General features: G+C 37.5%; 1 protein-coding gene and 1 long non-coding RNA gene across 5 annotated transcripts in view; one reads left to right on the forward strand and one right to left on the reverse strand.

Annotated features, from left to right (window-relative positions):
- Positions 1–22627, forward strand: part of B3GALT1 (beta-1,3-galactosyltransferase 1) — a 196648-nt gene that overhangs the window by 134262 nt on the left and 39759 nt on the right. For 3 of the 4 annotated variants that reach the window (XM_065069707.1, XM_065069708.1, XM_065069709.1), the window contains one exon: positions 4652–4756. The exons of the other annotated variant lie outside the window; for it this stretch is intronic. The gene's annotated coding sequence lies outside the window, so the exon portion shown is untranslated. The remainder of the gene's footprint in view (positions 1–4651; positions 4757–22627) is intronic. 4 annotated transcript variants of the gene reach the window in all.
- LOC110360781 (uncharacterized) overlaps positions 1–22627 on the reverse strand; it is a 152387-nt gene that overhangs the window by 125052 nt on the left and 4708 nt on the right. The gene's annotated exons all lie outside the window — the stretch shown is intronic.

The following is a 22627-nucleotide window of genomic DNA, read 5'->3' on the forward strand; positions in this document are numbered from 1 at the left end:
CAGGCAAATTGACAGATAGGCATTATCTTCAGAAAACCTTTCCCTTTCTTAGTCCAAACCCTTTCATACTTGTACTTTCTCTGTTTTCTGCTATGTGATCCTCTGGTTTTCTGCTATCGTATTTCTTCAAGTTTTCTTTCTAATAATCACTGTTGTTTCTTGAATCTTTAAGTTCCTTCATACCTTCATTCACTCTCTTCTTCATCATATTCCTTGCTATTTTTTCCTGTTTGTCTATGTTTATTTTTCATTGTATGGTCCTAACAACCTCCCTTGGCTTGTCCCTACATTCACTCAAGCCCTTGCCAAATGATCTGAACTGGCTTTAGTCATGGCTTGAAAATGTTAAAACCTGCCTCAAGCCTTTGTAACTCCCTTCCCCCCCCTCACAAAGAAGGGGCTGCAATTTCAGTAAGAACCATCGGTGTCAGAAGAACAAGTGCTTGTCCAGCACCTTTTTATTTTTCTGAAGACATTGGAATAAGTAAATGAGAATAGTAGGTGAGAATCCCCAAAGATACAGGCAGAAAAGTTGCAAACAACCACCAGTACTTTGAGCTTTAAGCTTCTTTTCAAATCTACTACTTAACAGTGAAACAGCAAGGCAGAGCCCAAGGTTCTTACTAATCACTATTTAGAGCTTTGAAATTAAGCAAAAACATGTTCAGAACAACCCAGTAGCAGCATTGTTGTGCAAGGACACATGAGGTGTAAAGAACATTTTATTTCAAGATCATTCAGTTCATCTGAGTGGGAAGAACAAATTTGTTTGATGTTATTTCTTTATTTTTGTACTACAACACCTAGTATTCTTTAAGTACTTTCTACTAGTAACAGTATTAGTGGCATCCTGGCTGCTGGCTGTCCTGGTGGGAGGATGGCTGGAGGACACATCGCGATCTCCCTGTAGCCACTCACACCCAGACTGAGGCACCCAAAGCTGAGCTGGGGATCTTGAACTCCCAGGCCCCCCAAACTCTTCCTGGTATATTCTTTTATATATATATATATAAAAGAATATATATATATATATATATACACACACACACACATATAAATATATGTGTATATATACACACATATATAAATATATGTGTGTATATATATATACACATATATAAATATATATATAAATGTATGTATATACACAAGCTCTACTATTGTCTTCATAACCCACTCTCTTATTTGAAGTAATTTACACTGTTGAAGCGAAACCAGCCTGAAGTAACTCATTTGAAAGGTTTTTCATTATCTGAAATAATGATACCTACAGCTTACACTTAGGATTCTAATTTCATTTGCAGAATGGAGTCTGCTGTTTGGTTGATCTTAGTAACTGAACTAATCCATTAGTCTAATTTATACATATTGCATATACATGGAGAACAGAATACGCTTTTTTTCAACTTGCAGCTTAGATGATGAAGCTCAAATCATTTGCAAATGATTGGCTGCCTGACAAAAATACAGACAGAAACAATTCTTTGGTAAGAGTAATTTCCTATATCGGAATCTTGCTAGATACTCAGCTCTTGACAGATGCTCCAAAAGCAGCAAATATATTGGGCATTTATTCCCATTTCTACTTGTACAGAAGACTGTGACCTTTCTTTTGACATGTATGTCCCACAGCTGTTTCACAGTCATTTTGTATTACCTTAATAAGCTAAGAGAGAGACTTTCTCTGCAAGCAGAAAAGTGGAACCAAAACCAGAGGGAAGATTGCAAAAGGAAGCATTTAAAGTAGCGGGGGTACAACAAGACCAAGCACTTGAGTTTAGACCACTTTAGAGACATTTCCTCTTTGCTGCAACTTAGATTAGCCTTAGTGCCTGGGTAGCAGTCTCCAGCACAGAACAGCTGGGGACTGCCAGGAGATTTTTAACAAAGAGCTTCTAACTTCTCTGCAGTGCAAATACATTCCTTCTCTCTCCATGTCAGGGCAAGAAGCTCCAAATTTAGTGATCAGCAACAGCCTTGTACAAGATTGCTCTCTTTTCTAAAAGCATTCCTCAAGGGAATGAAGCAGTTTGAGAAAGGGCAATCTGAGTCTGTGCTGAATACAAATCAAATATATAAACGAAGCTGCACATCACTTAGACTTGCTGCTGATAAGTATTGACAGCAGCACGGCCTTTTCCCTTTCCTTGGATCTTCTTCTCTTCGAGTCTGACTTATATAGATTAAAATCATTATGTTGCTCTTCCATACTAGTATCAAGATATTCCTGACACTACGCTCGGCCAGGTTTCAATGGGCTGAAGGGTTGTCTATTAGGGCAGACTTATTAGTGGCCATTAGTTTCAACAAGCATTTAAGAGTACCTACCTTTCAGTGTTGCAAGCGCCTTTTTTTTTTTCTAAGGAAATGCGGTAGTAAGTTGTAAACTCCAGTCTGTGTTTAATTTCCAAAGTGATTCTATGCTTTCAAAATTATTAAGTTATAATTACTTTCCATCTTTGAACTACAAATACCAAAAAGAGTTTCTCACTCTTTTGACCCTGGATAGTATTTTGAACTGTCTCTTTCACGATAAATAGCTTAAGAAAGCTGTATAGTTTATCTCCTACTTGCTTAAAGGAAACATTATTTCATATCGATTTTATTCCAAATTCAGACTGGAAAAGGGGTGATTGGTGGGGTAGGGGACGGAGCTTAATGGATACAGAGATATTGAATTTTGGAAGAAGTCCCAGGGAAAACAAACAAAAAACAAGCATGGGAATTGTATTAATGTTTCTGCAAGTCAAAACATTTTTATTTTAAAAAAGGAAGAAAAAGAGTATATTTGAATCTGCACAAATAGAGCCATTCTGAAACTGGATTCAGATTGCAAATGTTTTCCAACTGGAAGAAACCAAATGATTATTTATCATCTGTTTCAGTTATGAAACCAAGCCAAACCACCTTTCTATTTATCACACCACAGCCCTTCTGAACTGTGTGCCTGACTCGCAGGCTACATCCCAATCCAACACAGATTTATTTAAAGGTGGGAGGAGATGATGATGAGTTTTGAATGGGACTTGTTTATGGCTGAAGACTGTATCCTAGCCTCCAGCACTCTGATAGCCAGCACTGCAATTCTCACCTTGAATCAGACCATATAGGGAAGGTAATCTACCATCAGATAGCAAAGTTTAAAGATTCAGGTTTTGCCACATTAAGATCTAAATTGCATTTAATAGATTGAGGGATAAAGTCTAATCGATCTATCTTCATATGAAGACAAGACATCATATGTGATTTCTATCTCATTACAAAAGTAGTGAGCCTAACCCCTAAAATTAATGCGTTTAAATTAGAAAATTATTTTGAAAAAAAATAAGAAAATTGTGAATTTTTAATTCAAACTATTGATAGGAAAATTTAAAAGGAATTGAGATAAACTGTGACAGAAAGCCAATTCCAGGATATTTGAGTTACAGACCTTTTCGTACTTTTGCTGCACCAAAATATAGTGGCTATTCATGCAGCAAGAAAACTTCCCGATATGAATTCAGCAAGAAAGAGAGCAATTACATATTCTGACCTATATTTTTAAATTTCAAATATTTTGAATACAAGAGTGATTTCTATTTGTATTCTACAGTTTTAAAATTCCACTAATTGCAAGACATTCTAAAATAAATGGAAATTGTCTGGATGGGCATCATACAGTTTCTAACGGACAGGTGTTCATATAAAAATTCAACAGTATCGGCAACAAAGTGGCAGTTACTAGTGGGGTGAGGGGTGTTAAGAAATTATTTGGCTAACAGTTGAACTTCCTATTTAACCACAGGGATGATCAAATTAAGTCAAGGTCAAGTCTGTGACAGAGCAACTGTGCCATGCAGCAGATAAAGGCTGCTGGTGTATATATGTGTATAATTTATATATATGTATAAAAAATTTGTTTCGCTTTTCTAATCCACCATTCGTGTCTTGCAACTGAAGGCTGCAGCAGGAGAGACAGTGGCCTCTTGCACTCTCAGCCTCCCCTCTGGGCTCTGCAGGCTCAGCCCGTTCCCCCGTTCCCAGCAGATGAGCCTGGGACCTTAGTGGCACAGCAGCCCCCAGCACTCCCTGCGACACCCCAGTCACCCAGCTCTGGCCTCCCAGGAAAGCTTCACAGCTGTCCAGCATGGCAGAATAACCAACCACACCGAGTAAGAGAGATGTTTAAATCTCCCAAACAGAATGAAATGACCGGGCTGGGGGTGAGGTTCTTGCCAGCAGAAAATTTTACTCTCAGATGTATCCAATCTAGAACTCATATTAACATACAGTGGTTTGGGGCCCTGTAATGCTTTGGCTTCACAATCTATGATTTTTCCGTTTCAGTAAATGAAAATAAATTGATCTATGGTAGTTCATGCACAGGTACTGTAAACAGTGGCTGGAATTTTTTGGTACCCATCTGTCCTCCTCTTACTCCATCTGTTTCCTTCACTCATTGAATTGGAATCCTGCTTCCTGAAATGGAATCCAAACTCGCCTGTGTAGCACAGTAAGTTACCTAGTTACCCAGCTGTAAGACGTTTCCAAAATAAATCACTCTCCTTGTACTCTGTAGAAGGCAACAGACATCAATTTTGTTGTTAATATGTCTGAGCAATCCTTCTTTCAACAAAATATACAAGTGTCAGTAAATTTCCTCTAATTTCAGATTGTGCACTTCAACATAATACCACAAAGGCTCATCATTTTAATCAATTATTGATTACACCTTGGGGACTTTCCATCGATTCCACTTCATGCTGCTTTTAAAATGGTAAGTACCTACATAACTGTATGATATTAGAAACTGGTATAGATTTTAACAGCTATTACGACAGTATAAATGCACAGTATTATATTATTTCATTGGATAGTATAGCTTTTATTAAACTGTGTTGATGGACTTTTTTTTCTTTGACAGTTCTTTGGCCTGTACACGATTAAAGATTTTGATTTGTCTCTTTAGACTAAATGTGTTTAACAGGAAAAGAAAACCTAAGAAAGCTCTCCCCCCTTTACAATCCACAATGAAAGATACAAGGGCTAAAATTATTTTTTTGAGAAATCCTGCATAGCACAAATACAAAAGCCACTACTAAAAACATTTGTATGGAATACCATAAACAAAGGATACTTCTATTATTATCTCATTTTAAGGCAGCGTGGTAAGTGAGGTCATTCAAAGGTCAAGAAGGGGGGGTGTGTTGCTGTTGCTCTCTGAGAGGACTCACATTTTAAATAGAAGTTTCTCCATATTCATGTTGTCTTTCTTTCCTATACTAACACGGTATCTAGAATACCTACATGCCTCAAATACTGTGTTTTATGCATTTACCACTTCATTATTAGCTTTATAATGTAAGGGAATAGTTACATTTTATTTGCAGCTACAAAGGGCTTTTGACAGATAGAATATACAAGAACACCAGCTTAGAGAACACAGTTCACAGGAAGGTGCCTTTGAACACGCAACTTTGTGACGAGGGAGAGAGCAACTCAACTCCTCACTTTTTTTTTAATCCCACATATTATTTTACCAAAATTTCAGGAGCATAAGTGCCTGTAAGAATTTTATTGAGGCAAAGGCAGTAAATTACCTAACCTCTTGAGACATACACGGAGTGTTCATGATATAAGGGAATTTAAAAATATGTAGTGAGAACTTAAGTTGGAAATTAAATCTTTTTCCAGGATGAAAAATGGAAAAAAGTGCTGGTAATAGCACTTTGTAAAATAGAACTTTCATGTTAGAGATCCATTATAGTGATGTAGGTGACTAAAAAAAATTAGGATAGCAATTCTTTTAATCTTTATGTGTACATTTAAATACATATAGCCCATTCCTCCTTTCTATGGCAGAATTTGAAGTACTTAAAAAGGAAAGCAAAACCCAAATTGCTGCTGTTCATCATACAGAAAAAAAAATTAAGTCTATATACCTGCTGTGGTCTTTTAAAAAGCCTTAATAATAAAGTGTTTGCATCAAGTTAAAGCAAAAAACCACTTATATGTGAGAAAACATGCATCTTTTGACATCTGTGAGCTACTTCTTTTGATCTGCCCTATAAATAGTCACTAATTATGGAGAGACTAAAAACAAGACAATGCCCTAGAAAATAAGAGAGACTCAAAATAGAGTAAATCCATGTCATACAGATACACAAGCATTAAACACATTTGGATTATAAATCTTTTGCACTCTAGTCTTTCTCCTTTTACATGCAATGGTGAAACTTCCACAAACTCCATTCAAAGCAGAATCAGACTTGATGTATTCTTTCTGTATGTAATGTTTTCTGGCCTACAGAGTATCAATATTAACTGTGAATGTCAGAAGAACTGTACAGGCTCTGGTGAAAAAAGTATTCAGTCCTCTAAATGAATGCCTGAGCTCTGACTTTTAAGTGAAGACAGGGATCAGCAAGTCAGATGCTGTTCATATTGCTTTCTTACTCATAAGCAAAAACCAGAGGCTTGGGGAGAGCCTAGTAACATAATCCATTCCTTCCTGGGAATGTGATATTAAGGTTGGTTGGTTTTGTTTGGGGTTTTGGTTTTTGGTTGGTTGGTTGGTTTGTTTTGGCGCGTGTATTTTTGTTGTTTTGGTGGGGCTTTTTTAATAACTTTCTTCTTCTGCTTTGGTTATATATAACTCCAGAAAAAGTATGATCCAACGCTAAATTCCAAACGCAAAAGCTGACACAATGGTCAGCAATGAGGTTGAAATTTCCAGTTAATATGGTGAGTCTGTCCTGTCCAGGTGGAGTTGAGGTCTCTCCTTTTCAAGGGGTACCTCAGCTGCCATCTTTGGACAGCAGTGTTTCGCAGACTCACTTCAAAAGTGCACATCAAGCTTTTCCTCAGAGCAAACAGCAACCTGTTTATATATCGGCAAAATTTGGCTAGCTAAGGACAAAATAGAAGGCACTTCAGCCACTCAGAGCTGGAAAGCACCATTAGAGGGACTGAACCAAATGGGGGAAGTTATCTTCCTTGGGAGCTGGGGGAGGAGGTGGCTGCGTGAAGCCGCAGAAGCTCAGACAGGTTACAAGATGCATGCTGGATTTCCCCAAATTAAATGCAACCATGGCCTTTATTTTTAGACATCTGCAGTAAGTGAAGGGAGATTAAGATGCCAGAAATTATTATCCTTCACAGGCAGAGTCACTCAGGAATCTGATCTGTGTGATTGCAGATACTTGCAAACATTGATTCACCAGGATACGGCACTGAGCTACAATTCACATAGTTTTAGCGCCACACAACAACCCAATAGTCAGAAAATTTGTCCCATTAGAACAGTGTACAAACTGACAATCTGCTATACTGCTTTACAAAGTCATTGTGGGAGGAAATAGCTGTACATTTGCCTTAACCTGCCACCTGTCCACACGAAAGTCAAAATGCTTTAATTTATATACAGTGTTGGCCAGGCAGTAGCAGCCATAAGCATTAGTCCTTTCCTCCACCCTTCACCTTTAGAGGGACTACTCTGCATCCCTTCAGTCAGGGCATGCACACTTTCTGTAAAGAAAATAAACCAAAGCAACTGGATATGCATTAGTGTGCAAAAAAGCAGAGTCTATGGCGGAACGCACAACCCAATGCACACGTTCTCTATTTGCTATGTGCTGCTGCCCTGAAGTGCTAAATATTTGGACAAATATAAGGAACGCTCAATGGCAGCAGGAGGCAGAGCTTGCAGCCTAGACCAGTCCTAGTCTGTGCCTTCAGAGACCTTCTTCAAACCAGCTGGACATTAACCTATATAGCACTGACTTGAGTTTCAAATAAATTACACATTCTTAGTCCTAACTTCCTGTTTCAGAGTTCAACAACATTCTAATCAATCCTAAAGTAAGGACAAAATGAATCGTGTAAGTCTAAGTGGATGCATTGGCCATGCTAAATGAGGCAATAGGCATAATCATTTAAAGCAAAAGCAATTAGATCACAGGGAATGTATTTAAATAGTTACAGCAGCAATTATTCCATTTCCAGCTACTTGAGACTATGAGACCGTAACCTGAAAATTTAGTCAATGACTTTTGGTTTGTAGACAAGTGATAAACTGCAGGATTTTAGCTTTCCATGGTTAACTGATCAGAACGTGCTTTTAATTCATTCTTGTTGTTTAGATTTTATTCTTAATGTAGAAAATCTGCATATGACTGAAATCTGAAAGTGCAGTGTCAAATCGATGGCACTTAATATCAAAATAACAGGGCCTGTTGCACCTTTAGGTAATTTTTCATATTTAATTAACAAAAAAACTTCACTTCTGAATTTTAATTCACTGACAAATAACTTCATTAACACAACATTATGATTGCCTGTGGTGTCTCCTGCCCTTCTAGAAGGCTGGCTTCAAAAACATAGAGACTTTGGAGGGGGAAGGTGGCAAGAAGGAAACACCCTGGAACAACCTTAGCTTGCACGACTGACTGCAAAGTTCCCTGTACAACCCAACTGAATGAGATCTTGGAGGCAAGAATAGAGCAGGGATTACACAAAGCCGGTTGTGGGAATGACGACCAGAGGAACCTGGCAAAAAAAAAGGGAGAGAACCCTCAAGGCAGGAGGATAACTATCTTCATTAATTTAAAGAAAAAAAAGGAAAATGTTGACAATGTCTTCACATAGTGCTTTAAAAGAGAGGGAAATTGAACATTTTTAATGCTGGGGATTCAACATACCAGTGATGTTTCTCTTGCCACCATGTTTTTTCTGCCACTAATAAACACACACAGAGATAGTGTCATATCCTCCCCATTCCCATAACATGATGCTCTAAGCTTTTTTTTTTTACAAGTCCATAAATCTTTCCAAATCTTGTTGCTTAACCTTTAGTCACCTTGTTATTATCTAACTTTCCAATTAGTAGTAAATTCTAAAAGTTTTTCAGCTACTGAATAATTATTACCTTAACCTAGAATTTGTAGTCACAGAAGCATTACTCATTTTTCCAAGTACTTCAAAAAGTAGCAGCCAGTAACAAATTTTAACCTTTCCTCTCTATAGTGTGCTGAATGTCACAGTGAACAGAATGAGTTTTGTCACTGATTTTAATGGGACTACTCTTGTACCTAATTAATATACTCCTCTGAACAAGACAAAAGTTGGTGAGCTTGTAGGCTTTAAATCTCCACTTGAAAAATAGTTTCTTCATCAGAGACTTCTCTATGAAGGATTTCTGACTTGTACCCAGACAAGTGAGCCAGGGTGCTGCAGGGTAGGGCTAGCGCAGCATTATACATGTCACCCTGGAACAGAACAGATTGTTTTGGAATCTTACCCTTAATCATATTTAAGCACAGATTCCAGAGACTATGGACTAAAACACAGCGCCCTGAATTCCATCTCGTATCTTCAAAAACACCTGGTTTCCTACCTTCTCTGTCTGGATAACTCTATCAAAGAGCATTGATTACACTGATCTTTGTTTCAGAAATAGAAAGCTAAAGCATACAAATCTATTTGTCACAGCTAGAAGACACAAATCAAAACATTTTAAAAGTCTTTTGTGGTATACACCTGCTAACCCTCTTTCTAACACCAGTCTGAACAAAGGGCCAGGACTAAGCATTGTATATGTTTCTGTACCCAGAGCCCAAGGAATCTGATGGGTTTTCACAAAGAGCTTATAGCATTGTGCTCCTGATCAAAAAAAGTTTGGAGCAACTCCAGCTTTAAGCAATATAAAACAAGCTAGCTTCTAGTACCCAAGGGTGGCAAAGCCTGAAGGAAATACTGGGAAGAACAACATTTAGGCAGTCTAAATTTCCATTTCAACCTTGAACACACTACTATCATCATATAAATGAATTTGAATTTACTAGGAAAAAAGTAGGAAAAAAGTCTGTTTACAAAACCGAAAATTTTATGACACAAATATTTGAAACAAAACCTTTTCCTCCAGCATAATAAAAAATGGATACAAATGAATTTAAGGATTCTTTCTCCAATGGGTACTCAGCAGAAATTTTGCCCATCTAACTGCTTTTACAGTAACAAAAATCAGTCAAGTGGTTTTTTTCAAAATAGGGATGAACCAAAGTGATTTCATGATGAGGCTTAAATCATCTTTAGTTCTTCCTCTTCAGAATTTCTTTTTCTGAAAGAGATTCAAGAATGGGTTCAGTTGTGCCACATTAAGGTTGTAATGACTGATCAGTAGGATATCAGATTCAAAACCATAATCTCTTCTATCAAAGAAAAAAAGGTGCTCTTGGCTACAAAAGCAGTATGCGTTTTGTCTCACTATATAGAATATTGCCACTATAATTTCTTACTAGACAGCATATCACCTAAGAGCTTCATTTACTGTCCTCTTTTTTTCATTCACCGATCACAGCATAAGGATATGGTTAAGACTGAGAAGTTATTCTGGGGGAGAAGAAATTTTAAAAATAAAATTAAATTTTTTTAAAAACACACCAAAAAAAGCCAACCCATGACAAAAACCAACCAAACACATTCAAACTCACCAATTAAGGTACATTCCAGCATGAAAACTGAAAACTGCTTTCAGTCACAGAATGGCAGACATAAGCGACTTGCTTCTGAAGATGATGAAGTGGGCTTCAAATAGATACCAGCAAGAAAAGTATATGATAGTATTAGGGAGTCTCGTTTTTCTTCTTAACTGATAGCTCTTGAGTTTTGTTCATCAGGAATTCTAGCAAATTTTTGTGTCCAAAGAGACAGAAAAACCTGCCTTTGTAAAACTTTAGTTCTATAGGAACACCAATGATATTTCTGAAGATGCACCTGCCTACAAGATGACTTTGGATCTTTAAACTGAGACAGATGATGTGTCTGTCAGATCAGTGTCTGCTCAGCTTTGGTAAAAACAGCAGCCAGGACATTATGAGCTAAGAAAGTTGTTTTCAGCATTAATAATGCAGTAGTACTTCTAATTCAGTTACTAGTTATTTACTTTGAACTTTATAATACAGTAATTTGTCTATTTGCTTTTGAAATTACAGATGAGTGAATTCATGATTTTTTTTAAAGATAACTTCAGTTCTTTCATCCAAGATGTCTTGCCTAAACATAACTGATAACCATTAAAAGCATCAGCATAACGTATTATTCACTTTCACTGTTTTGCTAGAATGCCCCTAACTATAGAAACAATGTCTATTAATAATAAAAGCAGAGCAAAATTCAGGCTCATAAAGAGACGTGTAATTCATATTGTAGAATGTTCTTGCATAGATGTGGATTATCTTGACAATCAATTCACAAAAACACAGGAAGCTTGGGACCTATAGGGTACATTTTCAGAGCTTTATACAGGAGGTACCCTCATTAATCCTATTAATGAATAATAGGATTACTGTATACACCACTTACATGTGGCTTTCATAAAGTTCCACATTTAGACCAGACTTAAGGAAGCAGACGAAATAAAATAAAAATCCTAGTAACACGTCAACTAGCGATTATTCCTTTCTATTCATGTATAAGCTGCTCAACAGTACTTTTATGTCTTTGTTGGAATTACCACTGCTGGAAAGCAGTAATTCTAAGGCAGATTTTATTGGTTTGGCCACTAATATAGAAATGTTCCTGTCCTCCTGAATCTTCCATTTCTTCTTTCCACATTGTAAAAACAGGCACACTGTTATCTCTATAAAAGATACTATACTACGCAGCAGAGCTGTGTCCTCTACATTAAAGAGGACATACAGGTTAAGGAAATGTAGGATCAGCATTTCTCTGACAGTGCCTGCACATCTGCTGGTTGCCAAGCTACAAAATACGTTCGAACTTTTTGGGTTTTCATATATGAAAACAGTTTTTGGGGAAAGCGTCCAAACAAGTATCTATGGATTAGAGGTTTTTATTTGCTGATAGAACAGACACTACATCATGAGATCAAACTTAGCCACTTCATCTCTCACCGGCAATCTAAAAAATCTCCACATTTTGTTGCCTGAGGATTTTTCTTTCTTATCTCTTTAATCTTGACAAAAGGACCGTAAAAAGCATCATGTAAAGTCAATTTTCCCATTTACTATGCTAGACCATCTTACTAGGAAACAAATCAAAACCACAAGCTCATTTCATACAAGCTGCAAAACAATTGCCATACAAAAGTGGTTTTGGCCAGAGTAAAGTGACAAGAAATAAAGATCGTGGTCAAAAATTAAAATCAGCTATGCATCAGCTCAGAGATAAACCAGCTGACACTCCTGCCAAGTGTCTTGTGTTTCCATCATACCCTGCAGAATATTTTCAGGCTGAGGTATGTAGAACTATTAACTTTTTCCACTTAGAATATCCATCAGAAATATCTGATAAAAGTCTTCAAAGAAAAGTAATTGAAGTTGGACACACGACTAATTTTTCTTTAGCTTTATCTTGGACAAAGTACTATGGTGAAATAAATTGTGTAGGACTAATTCAGATATTAATTCTCAGCAAAGCATGAGCATTTCTACCACCGCCATTAAATATTCTCAAATCCAAACACAGGGACTTCACATGAAAACCAACTATTTCCTAACATACATGATAAAAATCCTGCTTATAGAAAATTTTCAATAAAAAAGACAGAAAATTTAAACTAGTTCAACATGGACAGACATAGGTATGCTTTAGATGCAATAATAAATCCATGCTCTTTGAGCTTTCCAGTTTTATAGATAAGAATGCAATTTAATATTTTTAATTCTGTGCAGATGGTTACTTTTATTTTATTTTATAAAGCAAGCACAAAAATTGTCTAAACTATCACAGAACTAGTATCTTCTGGTTTATCGCATAATTTTCTATGCATTGTAAAGGGACGAGACCATTGCTAGCGAATGGTATGGAATGAACCTTAATCACAGTGTTCTGAATGTGTCCAAGTATGCAAGTTCAAAGCTGAAGTCTGAAGCCTGAGTATTTTGGACAGTGCAAGACAGTGATCCTGAAACACAAAAATAAACTGAGTTTGGATTAAAACCTGCTCAATTACAGAACAATCTTTGTGAAATAATACCAAAAGATATCCCCTCCCCCAGAATAACATCAAACACTCTGGGAAACAAAAAGAGTCTCGTAAAAGAAAAGCGTTTAGCAATTCTGTTTTTCTGCTCTGTGCATCTGCTGTAGTTCTGAATGCACAACCTATATATAGAATCTCTGGATGGAATAACAAAAAGGGCAGAACAATGACAAACTCACTGAGTCGCCCAAGCAGAATCCTGCTTCAAACTCCCACCCAGGCAGCAAGTTGAAATATACAGTGGCCAAAAATGCGTACTACCATTCACCGATTATACCCTCAGCTTCAAGCTACCTTTAACTAGTAATTAAGTAACATTCAAAGCACAAACCTTTCCTATTCCCAGTTTGCTAGGAGAGTTATCATGTGGTTTCAATCACTATTTAAAGCACTGAAGTTACCAAGCAGACATGTTGGATATACAAGCCCTTCTCACCAAAATATGGAAATGGTTTAAGCTCACCCCCCGGTTCTGAATACTTCTGAACAAAAGAAAACAAAATCTGACAAATTAGCTTTAAAGGAACAGACTACAAATGTAGAATTAAAACTGCATCAGAGCATGACACGCAAGGAGGGGAAACATTTCCCACAACAGTGATGGGAAGCGCTGAAGGTGCTGCTGAGACACAGCCCCTTGTGAGGAGCGAGAGTAGGGATGGGAAGCATTACACATCTCTCATCTTTCCTCCCCAGTATCAGCCAGTCACTGCAAGAGCGTGTGCACTGCACATATACAAGGTGCCGTATTTCTGTTAGGAGGGAGATTTTTCTTTTTTTCCCCTCCATGTTCTGCTGTAATTCATTTCCCCCTGGCACTCCTGCTGTAAACTTTTCCCAGTATGCGCTTTTATACAGCAGGTAAACAGAACTAGAATGGAAAAAAAAGAAGTATTTTTAAAAAGGTATTTTAATGCTCGGCTTTAACAATGATTCACCAGAGTCTGCCTAATTACCTTGTTATAATATTTTATTTTGTTCGGTATTTTCTAGGAATTTTGAGCTTGCAATGCTACTTCATGTCTCCATAGAGCAAATATTCCTGTTTCTCACAGATTTTTAATTGTTCACAAAGGTATTTGGAACCTTAAGGTTTGCACAGGCTCCTTTACCCAAAAAATTGTGTTGGTATTACACAAGTCACTAATGGAAAAGTCACTCTGAGTAAAAGTATTGATTAAAAATAGCTTGATAACATTGTGGCCAACCATAATTTATACATTCTACCTCAGGGCAAGCAGCTTCTGACATATGCTTGGTCATGCTTATTGGAAAAGTTACAATTTTTATATTTAGATAAGTTTATATTTTACAAACAGACTAGAAAAAGAGATGAGAGAAAATTATTTGTAAATCGAGAGGAACATAAACCAGCTAGAAATAGATATTCAGAGCAATGTAATCTCCAAGTTACTTAAATACACACTAGCCAATACTTCTGGTGATAACAATAATCTGATTTACTTCTGAGCTATGTCAATGTTTGGTTTCAATTTTAATGCACGTGTGCAATTTAAAAAAAAATGAAATATCCATTGAAATCTTTGTACATGTTATTAGGAGAAAAAGGTCTTTCTTTCCATTCCCTATATAGTATCAGGGTATTAATATGAAAACTGTTTGTCTAAAGAGGCTACCTGGAGCTCTGTATTATACTGTCATCATATAGCCTGTTTATTGTACCTCTAGCTACGTATTTGTGCACAAGTAGCTCTTACAAATCAGATACATAGTTCTAAGGATTAAACTTCACCCACTGCATGCAGGATTTCATCAATCAAGGTGCTAAGAACCAGCAAATATACATCTATTAAAATGCAAACCACACAGAACTTCAAGATTGTGTGTCGATTTCAGGAGGACCGTAGCCTTCAAAAGTATTAAACAATATGATAAGAAGTACCCACATGCAAGGGACTGGATGTTTAGGCTACTTGATGTGCTTCTATTTTCTAGCATTTTCTACTGCTATAGGTCATAAAGATTGTCAAAGAATGCAGAAGGTATTTGAAAGACTTTTAGTTGACTTAGCAGACATGGCAAAGTCACAGAGAGGTTGCATGGTAGCTGTTCAAGACTAACTCCATGTAACAGGATAGACCATAATAAAAGTAATGGCCTGTCCTTACCTTCTTAAAAATTCCATGAAAAGTACAATTTGGCCTCACACATATGCTGTAGTTGAAAACCATGACTAGCTATGGCTAGGAAACTCTAGCTCAACTATAAACTGAGACCATCAAGTGGAATGAGCAGGATATCTGATTTGTGATGCATAAATGAGAAAGGAAGGCAGAGTAAAAGCCTGTGAACAATGGTTAACACTGCACAGCCAAAAGACACTCTAAACATAATAAAAATGCATATTAGGACACTCCAGGTTACAAGAAGAAATATGGAAGTATCGTTGCACTTTCTTCATGTGTGGAATTCAAACCCATAGTACCTGAGCATCCAGGATGCATGTCGCTTTTCCAAGAGAGCAGTGAGAATCCTCAGATTATTCTGTTAAATTCTGGTTTCTGTGACAGCACACACAGCCAGTGTAGGCACAGTGGGAAGTGCCCCAGCTGCCGCCTTTTTCTGGGCTGCATGAGGCCATACACAATTCCTACTGACTTCAGTGGTGTCAGTTTGGGCTACTTTCTTTCTAGAATTTTGTAGCATTTTACAGTCCACTGTAAGATGTTGATTTACCTTTATTGTTTCTCTTCTTGGTATTTACTTAATTAAAACTGTTCACTAAATTAAATCCAAGCACTTAAATGGTCTTTATGACATCACTCTTAACATACTAGAGTGCTATTTTTGGTATTATTACAAACCCCATTGTTTATTTACCTGGAATTTAAAATGGGGGAGGGGGGAGAAGGGGGGCACAAAAAAAAATAAAAAAAACCACACCACAACTCCTCTGTTCTCTCCTACTGTCAGTATATTGCTGAACATTTCTCAGATCCTTGCAATTAGTACATAAAAACTTTAATTTTCACAGAATAAAATGTGAGGATGCTTCTAACACCATGCACAGAACAAAAAGGCTTCATTAGAATTGTGCTTTTCCATCTATGAGGATTTTCCTCACTGCTATGAAGAGCGTACTATGAAGAATAATGCATGCCAAGACAAGAGAGGTCTTGGTTGTTTACATAAATATCTGTACTGGAACTGCTAAACATGGGGTTTTCTGGATATCACCATAATGTAACACAACTGTCAAATTTTGCAGAAGACTAAGAGTACATTAGAAAAACTTCTGATAAGGAGAAAGTTCTGTTAAGATATTATATTAGTTCGAAGTTTAACAGTTGCCTTATAGTTCATGTACATATGAAGATATTTATCTGTAACCATAGCATTCAAAAGCTAATAATTATCTAATCTTGCCAAAGACAAAGACTCTGGTAAAAGGTATAGAAAGAGATTTTTACTTTCCCCAGAGAACTCCACATCCTAGAGCACCTAAAACCTCACAGCCACACCTATGAGAGTCACCTGAAAGAAGCACTATTTTGTTAAAAAAGAGTTAGGAAATTCTGTCATATGACGTATCCATGTATATGTAGTAGGGCGGAAAGAAAAGACAGCTCATGTCAGTCAAACCATGTACAAAGTAAAATGTGACAAGCAGATATTTCTGTAACCAACACTACGGCTTAAACATCAGCAGTGCTAAGGTTTGAACTAAAGCAAATGCACCTTTCAGTTCACTTCAAGATGTAGAAAAAGAAGAGGTAAAGGGTATCAGTTGGGATCACTGAACCAGAAGATCTTCTCCATGACTTCCCCGTCCGCCAGCAACTACAGTACTCATTGCACGGCTAAACCCAAGTTTTAAAAGACCACTTATGACAGTAAAAGCAAAACTGCAGATCTAATTTTAAATGCCTGGGGCACCATTCACTCAATTGAAGACAGTAACAGTGGTACTCTGCAATTCAGCTGTTCTGAAGTTTTCATACTGGTCACCACAAAATTGGGCCAGCCAAAATTCAGACTTTAATTTTCTAGAATTTTCCTTCACTAATAGTTGTATACAGCTGGGAGCAGCTCAATGCAAAACAGAACTTATATAGAGCTGGGTAGGAAACTATTGTGTATTTTTGAGAAATTGAAAAAATTGAAAATGTTGTCCTAAACAAAATTCAACCTAGCATATTTCTACTCATAAAAAGGTCACGATTGAAGTTATTCCAAATGTTTGAGTACTTACTCTTTTCAAGCTGAGGACTGAATTTAAAAAAAAAAAAAATATGCGATTTTGAACCTGGAAAACAGAATGTAATGTATGAAGAATTCTAAATCAAAGCCAAATCATTCTAAGAAAAATATGTGTTGCATACATAAATAAAACACAACTCCTTAATGAAATATTTATTCTGGGAAAAAATATTTCAGATTGTAGTATTTTCAATGAGATAAAAGTAATTAAAATTGTGGTAGCTGCAAACATTAATTTCTGAATAAAAGGATGGAGAGGTAGTATTGTATGGTGACCGGTTAAGGGTATTATCTTTCTGTATATCCAGTACTAATATATACCCACAATATACTTAGTCTTAATGAATACAAAATATTTGTAAACTTAGTTCAGTGTTTTCCTAATGCAAATATTTCAGCACTGATTCAGAATTCCCCAGACGTGCTACCTCTGTTGTTTTCTGTAGGACAACTGATGGACAGGATCCTCAAAATCTTAGTAATCCTGTTACTAACAAAGCTGTAGCATTCATAAGTTCTTAGTATTTTATACTCCCAGTCAGGTATGTAACTGCTGATTATTTGCTTGCAATGAAACCATGGAATGACAGATCTTTTAACAGATGTTCAGAGAATTATTCATTCTTATTAAGAGATTTGTGACATACACAGACTTTGTATTTAGTAATGCTTAGCCTAAAAGTAATCAACAAAATATTAATCCATATCTAAATGTTACTGGGAATGTCAGAGAAGCCTTTGAACAGCAAAAGCACAATCTGCCTTATGTACCTGAAATCCCAGGCAGGGTTGAAGAAACATAACACAAGAGTGTCTTTTTCATCTTCCTATGAAAGTGCCAGCATGATTAAAACCATCACTCATAACACTAAATCAAAATCTCTCAGTATTACTTGTTAAAGCTGGCTTTCAAGATAGTGAACAAAAAGACCTTTTAAAATAAGTTTTAGGGAACATATAAATTGTCTGAACACTGCCACGGACAATCAGTTTTAATAGCATATGTCCCACAGCCTAGTATGGTTACTTGCTGTTCTGGGAGCCTGCCAAAGAAAGAGACCCATCCAGAAATGATGAGGAAAAAGAAAAAAACTCGAGAGACAACTGATAATAACCCATAACTTACATTCTCCTTTATTCTAAAGCCTTTCATTCAGCATCCATCATCATAAAATCAGTGTTCCTGGCACAGCGTGGATTAAATCTTCATTTTAATAGAGAAATACTTCTTATTAAAAGCCTGAAATTCCCTATCTATTGACAAACTGTACAGTAACACATTCAAGGTTTATCCTACTGTGCAACATTCCAGAAGAGCATCTGAGAATTATTAATGACAGAAGCATCATTGAACCATTGATACAATCATACAAGGTTTTGTAGATAGAGAACAGCTAAACAGCAGACACCAAAGACCAAATCAGCAAGAAACCATATAGTACAATTAATACCTCCTGAAATATACTCCTCTTTTAACTCCTAGGAAATGTTTCACCAGAGGAGAATATTTGTTAAAGTGGCATATACTTCCCTTTATCTAAATCATTTAAGTGAACCTTATATGTGACAGACACTAGCAACTCCAGTTACCAAGGGTTCCTTTTACTATTCAATAAAGAGCTTTAGTGTGACCAGCTTGAGCAGTCTCTATCTGGGCTCTTTGTAAATAAAGCTGTGTCTGCCCTGAGAAAGCACAGCACGAGTGTGTGCTAACAAGCAGCGTTCTGGTTCAACCACTAAGAGACAATCTTCAATAGCTAATAATGACAGGCCATGATGGCATTTCAGATGCTAAGCCCAGAGCCCAGCGTGGCTGGCAGACAGCTGAGCTTTAACTGGACTCACCAGTCGGTCTCTTCCTACACTACTCCTCACATCAAGCAATTCAGCCTTCTGGCTTCGCACCTTAACTAGCAGCGTGAGGAACAGGCTCCTCAGAGAGGAGAAAGGCCAGGTACCACGCCTGAGAGAGGAGGACACAAGCACGCTGGCGCAGTGCGGTGGCAGCTGCCAGGCACACGTGCTGCTGGGTCTGTGCTCCCCGCCTCCTCCTCTGCCCTGGCCCCACAGCTCGGTCCAGCCCACCAGCCTGGGGATTAAGTGTGATCCAGAAGTTTGCTTCTGCAAAGTGAAGTGTGTTGGAGAGACCCTAAATCCAGACCTATACCCAGTATCCCATGGTCATGGTGCCATAACCTCCATCTGGCCAGTTAAAGCTCTTGCGCTCACCAGAGATTCATGGATAAGGAAAAAGGTGAGAAGTTTCACAGCTTAATAGCTCTCTCATCTAAGAATGAGAAGCTCTAATTTTTATTTCTGCGACTACTACTTTCTTCTGTATTCAGAATCACAGCATCACAAAATGTAAGGGATTGGAAGGGACCTCGAAAGATCACCTAGTCCAATCCCCCTGCCAGAGCAGGAACACCTAGATGAGGTTACACAGAATAGCGGGCATCAGATGAGTACCTTAACTTGGAAGAGCTCAAACACAGAACAGATATGAGATCTGTAGCTTTCATAGAATCACAGAATGGTTGGGGTTGGAAAGGACCTCTGGAGATCACCTAGTCCAACCCACCTGCTAAAGCACGGTCACCCAGAGTAGACTGCACAGGAATGTGTCCAGGTGGGTTTTCAAGGTCTCCAGAAAAGGAGACTCCATAACCTCTCTGGGCAGCCTGTTCTGTGCTCTGGAACCCTCAAAGTAAAGATGTTTTTCCTCATATTCAGATGGAACCTCCTGTGCTTCTGTCTGTGCCTGTTGCCCCTCTTCCTATTGTTTGGCACCACTGAAAGGAGTCTGGTCCCATCCTCTTGACATCCACCCTTGAGACATTTATAAACATTGATGAGATCCCCTCTCAGCCTTCTCTTCTCCAGGCTGAACAGGCCCAGCTCTCTCAGTCTCTCATAAGAAAGGTGCTCTAGGCCCCTAATCATCTTCATAGTCCACCACTGGACTCCCTCCAGTAGTTCCTTGTCCTTCTTAAACTGGGGAGCCCAGAACTGGACATAGTGCTCCAGATGCGGCTTCACCAGGGCAGAGTAGAGGGGGAGGACAACCTGTGCAGTGTCTCCTACTTGACTAGTTTGAGACAGGTCCTCAGCTGCCACTGTGAAGCTCTGAGTTCAGTGATGGCAATTTGGGGAGCCACGCTGCACAGCAGTCGACTGAGACGTTCTTTATTGGTAGCTGCCTACATCCCTTTACCAAATCTATCTGTTTGTCAAAGCTAGGACTGCAACTAAAGCTGAGACTGAAGAAGCCTCTGAGCTTCTAACAACAGGAGAATTGATCAAAGAATTTTAAAATATATTTTAACATAGTCTGTGACATAAAAATCAACTTGCCTCTGACAAGACCTAAACATTTAGGACTCTTTTTTGGCTTTTTTGCTGGGCTTCTGATACTCTATCTTTGCAATTTACGTCTATGGTGCAACATTTTCCGGAACAATAGCAAGTGAAATTTTAAACTTCTATTTCTTTTATATAACACTTCTTATATTCTAACCTGTGCTGGCTTTCCACTATAGCTGAACAATCCTATTTCTTTTACACATCTCTTTTCAGATTTTCTAGTAGTCAATGGCTGCAGTCACCTAAACAATGCGCTATAAATATCTGCAACAGTACAAAAGGCTCTGCTAGCATGTTCTTAGGAAAAATTATACAGGAATACTGAAGTGTCACTTTAAAATAACATTAGTTTCTGGACAGATGTGAAAGAGCTTACTTTCATATTAGTCCATGTAAGCCTACATAATCTCCTAACAATCCGGGATCTAAAAGACATGCTTTGTGCATCACTGCATATTCATTTGACAACAAGCTTGACAACATGCTTTGGTTTGCTAGGGATGACTGAAATTTTGAAGCAACTGTGTACCCCAACAAGCTCACAGAAATGTACCATTTCTGGTGAGTTTTCAGAAGTGCTCTGTATTCATCTGACTGCTTTTACAGCTCAGGGAATATCAGCATAGTGGAAATGGGTGGTAAAATGGCTGTTGATTTTAATAAAATCTAACTTACACAAATGATGGATGCATTGAAGCTCTAACCCTTACTGGTTACCAATCCCTCTAGGCACTGTCGTTTCCTGGTATTCTGTGTACTTCCAGATGTAAAAGCCCCATAACACAAAACGTTTATATTTTAGTTTTCATAAACTGCTTTCACAAGTCTGGCTACTCAAATCTACATTAATTCAGCTCTGGTTTTATGCAGCAGATGGTTCAATAGGAATGACCTTCTCAGTCTGCTAATGTCTCCCCTTAAGCCAAAGGTTCATTTATAACCGTCCAACATCACATCCTTTAGATGTCAAGCAGACTGAACTGAGGCACACTTTTCCTAGAGGACAGGAAAGTGGTAAAACATCTCAATAAATGAAAGAAGTTACTGCGAACTTTTGGGGAAGAGCAGACATTTTCTATTGGTTTAAACTACTTATGTTGCTATTTATAGAAGCTCCATTGATGTTAAGGACTTTTCAAGGCTGATATGGTCTGGTCTGGCCTGGTAGAAGGATGTGCACTTTATGCAGAGCTTAGAATCTGGCCCTGAGATACAATGAAGCTGGAATGAGTTGAACCTTCACAATTTATATTTTACAGAACAATGACAGTTCACAATATTATTTTTAAATCTTAAAATCATATTAGCTTCTACAAACAACCCCAAACCACAAAATTCTAGCAAAATCATAGCTACCTCTGAGCTACCTCTGTATCTCTTATTGTCCCTGCCTAGCATAAATAATATTAAATACGAAATACCTGGTTGAATGCAGCAATATTTCCTTTCTATTATTACTGCCCAGTGTTAAAGCTGAATATAAAACATTTTATTACTTTCACACTCACTCTAGGCTTCAAAAACGAGTGCATTTAAAATAAATCTTTGCTGAAAGCTTTATTCCATGTCTCAGTTGTAACAAAGTCTATTACAATAACATGCATGAGATCTAGAGGTTCAGTACAAAGATGAGTTTATCTTTCATATCCACAGCAGGGAGATAGCTATTTCCTCTCCTGTCAGGATGATTTATTCAATAAAAAGAGAGAATATAAATTTGAAAAGCCACTGATTTTTTTTTCCTATATCTCAAGATACAGCAGAGATCTTAGGAAATTAAGAAAATGGACTCCACCATAGATACTACAACATTAGGTGTTTTGGAACAACAAATTGAAACTCTGGGGGGAAAAATATTATTATTATTATTATTAATCTCAAATAATTCTATACTTTGGGTGATTAACTCAAGGAAGTCTGTCCTCTGTGTTCCCTATGGTTTTGTGCTCCCTACCCATTCTTTTTTTAATTTGTCTTCCTCTTAAGGAGAAGTTCATGAAAATTTCTGTACAGACATATATCCATGTAGCTTATACCCAAAGATATAAAACGATCTGGTTT

This window comes from Columba livia, chromosome 7 (genome assembly GCF_036013475.1).
Source record: "Columba livia isolate bColLiv1 breed racing homer chromosome 7, bColLiv1.pat.W.v2, whole genome shotgun sequence".
In the NCBI taxonomy this organism is placed as follows: domain Eukaryota; kingdom Metazoa; phylum Chordata; class Aves; order Columbiformes; family Columbidae; genus Columba; species Columba livia.